This window comes from Barbatula barbatula (assembly GCF_947034865.1).
Source record: "Barbatula barbatula genome assembly, chromosome: 7".
Lineage (NCBI taxonomy): Eukaryota > Metazoa > Chordata > Actinopteri > Cypriniformes > Nemacheilidae > Barbatula > Barbatula barbatula.
Window position 1 is genome coordinate 12,487,173 of NC_136770.1, and position 6,680 is coordinate 12,493,852.

Here is a 6,680-nt window from a genome sequence, read left to right on the forward strand (position 1 = left end):
AAGGTTTTAAACAATCTGCTTTATTGATCGAGCTCTGAAATTGAACAATAAGACTTGCCTGACTTTTGCAGGGGTACTTACAAATTACCGGCCATTATTACAAAGCATATCACAGAATAAACCCTGATGGGGTGATTGGAAGAATACGAAGTACCCAAAAAGCGTAGTTATACAATTACACAGCATGCATGCATACATACGGCATACATTTTACAGACATGCATTCTCAATTTGTTTGTCTTATCATTATCTTGAGATATCTTGAGTACAGCTACCCATCTCTCAACCCAGATGTTCCAGAAGCTCATTGCATTTTATTTGGCTTGTAGGAAACCAAATTACATTAAATCTATGCACTGATGAGAGTGTACCAGCTACCAGAACTGTCACACTGCCAATCCTCAAACTTTATCCAAAGTAATACATTTTGTATTGCTCATCTGTAAAATATACAATGTATATCAATATTTGAATATCTCAATGTAAAACTAATTAGATGCAAATTAGGTAAATATAGGACCCACACAAATTGCCATTAAGCAGAAGCGCCAAGTGACTTACTGTTCACTGTACACTTGCTGTAGTTAAAAACTATAAAATAACAGCCTCATGCAAAGCATTCTGGGAACCAGAAATCCACATAAACATTTTTCTGTTTTTTTTCTAATTTTGGTTCCCAGAATGCTTTGCATGAGGCTGTTATTTTATGTAAGGATTTTTTCTGTAAGGATAAAAACTTGTTAATATTTAATGATCAATTATCTTTGAACAAACTGTTGCCAGTAAATTACATAAATATAAATCCACAGTATGGCAAACTGCTGACACTAATACTGTAATTTCTACAGAAAGTTTTTGCAGTTTACACATTTCTAATTGTAGAGGGATTCCCGCTTGAGCAGACTGAGGTTAAGTGCTTAAACTCAGGACTTATGACTCGAAGACTCTTCCACTGTATTTTCTTGGGTGACCTGTATTTCGACTAACTCAAACGTTTTTAGAAGTATTTCCTCATGCCCCATGATGTATGATACTACCATCCTATAGTCAGGATTTGTTTTAAAAGTGCAACGTGACTCTCCACTAATAGATCCACAATGGGCTTTACACATGGATTAAGCCAACACCTCTATCCAAAGGATTTGTGCATTCAGACTGTACATTTTATAAATATATAGGAATAGGAATCAAACCCATGTCCTTTTCATTTGCTGGCACAAAGCCACTACAATTAATGAATGGCTCTTTATAGGAATAGGCTAGTCAAAACCTGAGCATATCAATACCACTCATGAGATAACCCAACCCATGTCTAAATGCCAAAAATGTAAATGGTTTGACATCTGACCATTCAGAAAAAAGACAGATGTCTTAGAATGAGAATGCTTTAAACCGTTGCCAAAATTCACTGCCGCTATTATTCAATCTTCTTTCAAGACACATGGGAAGAAGATGGACTCAGTACTGAAGAAGGGACTGTTGCTCATTACTAACATTGGCTGATGAAGAGAATCCCGCATTGTTAAGGTGTCTCTGACTATTGGTGGTGTTGTTTGCAAGCTCTGGCATGTGTTTGGTGATTTAAACTCCTGGTTTGGAAACTGAAAGGCATCTAATGGATTGTGTAGATGAGATCCCAGGTGGGATACTGTTGCAGGATCGTCCTTGCACCAGATGTTTTTCACCTGAATTGCTTTGGCCTCAACCCAGAATGAAAAATGAGTGAAGAAATGCAATTTGATTTCAGGCACAAGGACACAAGCTGTGCTCACGTAAAATCCTGAATCCCTGCACTTTAACTCTAATAGTGTGTAAATGGAACGTGTGAGCCCTGTACATTTTTCATGTGAAGAAATGTTGTGTTTAAAATTTGTACAGATAATTAAAGGTCATCTACTTAATAAAACACTTGCTTTAAATCTTATCTCACGTCAATCACTTTATGATGTTCAAGCTATGCTATTTTTAAGGTTTTAGACACGAAAGACTGATTAAGATTAAGTAAATAAACTGTTCTTTTCATCAAGTTCTTTTCAAAGCACCTGGTTCGTAAATTAGACCTTATTTTGTCATGAATTATTTATGTATAAGCTAACATGCTAACATATGTCTAAGTAGTCTTGTAGCTACTTTTGGGGCTCCTAGTGGAGCTGTAGGGTCTGTCATTCTGTAGAAAACATCTGCAGTAAATGAAGAGTTCGGTTCCCAAATGACATTTTGAGAAAACATTCAAAGTTTTCATGAAACATGTTGCAACATTCCAGCTCATATCAATCAAACTGCAGTTGGTTTGTTTTGACTCAAGCCATAAAAAAACAGCTAACTAACACAATTAAACACAACAAAAACATGATAATTTGAAAATCCTTTAAAATGTAGTTATCTAATTTTAGAACCAAACTCTTCATTGTAGTGCCTGAGACAGGTCAGACACGCAATAACTAGTTAGATTTCTAAAATATAACAACTTCACCCCTCACCCAGCAAGCAAGCTAGTCACCAGGGGGTCTACCCCCAATCTGCAACTAACACATAGGCGCAGAACCAGATCTCTGGTGACCATAGCAAACCACACCCAACCATCAAGATAAGAACATTTAATGACCCAATGGATCGTAGGGAGATACACTCTCCTTATTCACCTTAAGTACAGACATACAGCCCTATACATTTATATAGAAATGTACATATATCCATTTATAACCTTACCATGTTTTGATGTTCTTGTTAATATGTCTGTCTTATTTAACTAATTTAACCAAGATGATATGTAGATCATGTTTGGGGCTTTGAGCTGCATTTGTGATTTCCTTAATGTTTGTTGTTTTTTGGTAACTCTTTTCCATCCACGTGCTTTCTCTCTTTTCTCTTCATCCGGACCCCTAAGTTTGTGCCAGGCTGTGGCCTTGTCTTTCCAGATACAGACCCTTTGCATTAACTGTTTCTCTATGATCACACCCAGGCAAGATCAATGGAGCCTTAACAAACTGCATCAGGACACTTTCTTTCTTTTGATGGGCAAGACATGCAAGTATCATTCTTAGTCTCATTAATGGATGAATAAAGCATCATTTATCCTTTTAACAAAGGTGCCATACCGATAAGAAACTGATGTTTTGTTCAGGCTTTTGATCTTCTGAATATCAAATACTGCCATAACTCCATGCCCTGTTCTTCTCTCTGCTTCAACTTCTTCCAATGCTAAACTGTATGTGTGTGTATTTTAGATTAGTGTGTGTCTAGTCTAGGTAATAAAGTCCTGTTTTATGTCACACGTGATGTTTTTTGGATGACAGACCTATGAGAATGAACTTTTTGTAGTTCATGCTCATAATCATGCTGATTATTTCTACCTGCTCATAATGCTAAGGGATTTCCCCAAATCATGAATTTGATCCAGCTAAGTATAGTTGATCATAATTAATTAAATAAATCCCAATTTGGGCTGATATTTGTTTCCCTTACAAAGGGTGGTGGAGAATATATTACTTACAATTGTGATCAAAGCTCATAATTCTTACAAATTTGGTGGACAATAGTGTTTAAATAATACTGTTTTGAATCCCCTACATAATATAGTATATCAAATATTTAGAATAGTTTTGGTTTTATAAAGAATTTTCCTTAACTATGTATTTAAATGTTTTCTGCATATAAAACAACAAGAAACAAAACCTCTCTCTCATAACAGCACTGTTTCCTCCCTCTAAAATGAACAGCATGTGTTTAAGCTTCAGCATTAGAAGCAAATCATGTATAAGGTGACATCCTGAGTACCTCCTGTCCGACCAGCCCGTGGGCCTGCTCTCGCTCCTGTTCCCTGTCTTGATAATGAGAGGCTGGGCCTGTGACAAACTAAAGGGTAATTACTGCAATAAGACATAGAGGATGTCACAGAGAAAGATTGGAGGTGAGGGGCCTCTCTGCTTTGTGCCAGCAGCTCAGTGCTCTTGTCCCCCTGATCCCACCATTCCCCCTTTCATCTCCTCTGCTCACCCATTAAAAATTCATCCAAGACCTCCAGACATATTTATGGGCAAATGCTTTTGTAGAAGTGGTAGTACTGAAAAATGCATTGCCACACTGGCTTCTAACAGCACAGAAACCCGTAACTAATTTGATTGCTCACATTATACAATAAATTCATTTATACAATATTTATTTAACTTGCTGTTTTGCCATCTCGATCATGGCTGTTAAAAAAACTTTCCATTGGATTGTGATAGCTGAATCTGAATCTGTGCCTTTCTTTCTATCGTCTTTGCAACCGGATCTTTCTCTGTTAGGGAAATGTGCTCTTTTCCTTTGGGACAGTTTCTATCCAGAAGCGACTTTTATATTGGAATTCATTTCCAATTCAGACAATAGGATAGAGTGCATGTTTGCTCTGTTTAGTAAATCTGTTCATGCTTTACATGGAATAACAATCCCGTCTATGCCCACAGGTTCAGATTTGATAGTGCATGACACGGAGAGGAAAGTTCCCCACAGCCCCTGTTAAAAATGAGGTTTAACAAAACCTTGCCACGAGGCCCTGTTAGAGAGAAGGTCTGTCATCCGGCCGAACATGCAATCTTTGCCTGTGAGGACCTCAATTATTACCATCATGGCCTCAGCTCTTCAATGTCAAAGCAAATCAACATAGAACACCATGACGCTAGTTTGTGGATGCTAAAAGTTCTTCTTATTGTGGCGGCTTTTTACTGGAGGTACACTAAAGTTTGCCTTTTTCCAGGGAAATGACCTTTAAACTAGAGCAAGGCTCAGAGGTTCGTTATATCAGAGTCAGGTATCAGACATGGGTTTAATATAAAACAATACAAAACTTTATTTTCTCAATAATAATGTATCAAATTATGTTCAAGACAGCACCAATAAATAAAACAAAAGAATCTATACACAAAATAACCCACAGATACTCACTTCAGAATGGGCACTCCTTGGCAGAAATGATCAGCAATTTATACGTGCACACTCACACCACACCTCACTGTGAGCACAGCATTCAGGCAAAATAACCCAACACCACAATCAAGACGAGACGCTAATCTTCCGCAACTGGCTGCCCCAATTCTGAAGAGAGAAGAAAATAAGTAGCACAAAAAACACATGCGGTACCAATTATAACAAAACTATTAAACAAAGCAACAGACAATCTAAGAGACAATTTTAAAAGAGTTCACCATATGAGTTTGGCTCATCGACTCGAGGTGTGCCCGACAATGCCAGGATGGACAGAAATGGGCAAAACAGCCAACAAGATTACAAAAAAATGAGAAACACCTTTTAAAGGCTGCCCTTTGGTCGCCGATGCAAAAAAGGAAATAAAACCAAAAAATAGACTTGAATCACACACAAAATATATAAATGGATAATAAACTTAGCACAACTCAAGTCAATAAGGAAAAAAATATAAACCACACAACGACAATCAACTCGGAACAGGCAGCAAAAACAATGCAGACAGCAAAAGGAACATCCCCACAGAGGTTTAGATGAACACAGAGCCCACTGTAACGTCCCTTGCCCGTTGGCCTGCACCTTAAATATAAAATATAACAAAATATTAATTTGGCCAGCCCAGCTGCAAGCAATTCTATATTACTCAACTGTTAAAACATACATGTAGTGCGATTCACATGGCACGAAAACTGCTGTGTATTAAACACACATGAAATCGACAGCATCCCACAAGGTTCCTCTGTCCAACCTTCAACAAATAAAATCATTTAATCCCTGTGAGGCAAGCCCACAAACAAACCATGCTAGTATAGTCACTGCCACAGCTCTTACCGTACAAACATTCATTTACGCGTCCCTCCGGAAACGCGGTGTCTCGCTCAAACGACGCAGAGAGAACGCACACACATAGCGACACCCCTATATACGCAAGGAACGCAATTAAAGGGCACTCCCCCTTCATATTAAATAACCCCAACAGAAGTAAACAGTACTGCTACAGCCTACTCCACCCTTTGTCATCATCGTCCCTACGGTGAAACATCTAAAGGGTATTACCCCACAAGACCCTAATTCAAGGGCCTATACTAGACAGCGATGGTATTAACACCACATACTGGAGCGTCTGGAGTACCCACCCGTAAGTGATGCAAATTGGAATGTTGACCCGCCCATACTCGTCCTGTGCGGCATGGAGACATCACCGAAGGATCAGACGGTCCTGGGGAATAGGGCCTTAGTACAGGCACTGGACCTATGCTGGCCTCCGCAATAGGCACTACCTCCAACTCAGTCACATGAGAAGCAGTGGCAAGTTCTTCTGATGGAAGTATACTTACAGCGGTCCTCTCACAAGCCAACAAAGGGGCCCTGGATATAACAAAAGCCATATCCCCATCTTCCAGTTCTAACTGGGCCTCCAAAGGCACCAGTGACTCAGCCAGACTCTCTGGGAGAGTCCTGTAGCCGCGCCTAGGGCTCCTACATCCACCTGTGTACTCGGCCTGCCACAGACTCTCGTATCTGGCCAAGCGAGAAATCTATAGGCAACCTTGATTCTTGCCCAAACATAAAAAAATGAGGGGATTCACCAGTGGCCTGGTGGGGAGTGGTATTATAACAAAACAACACTTGCGCCAGGCATGATGCCCAGTCCCTTTTCCTCTCTGTAGGCATGGTTTGCAGCAAATTGTGTAGGGTCCGATTAAACCTCTCACACT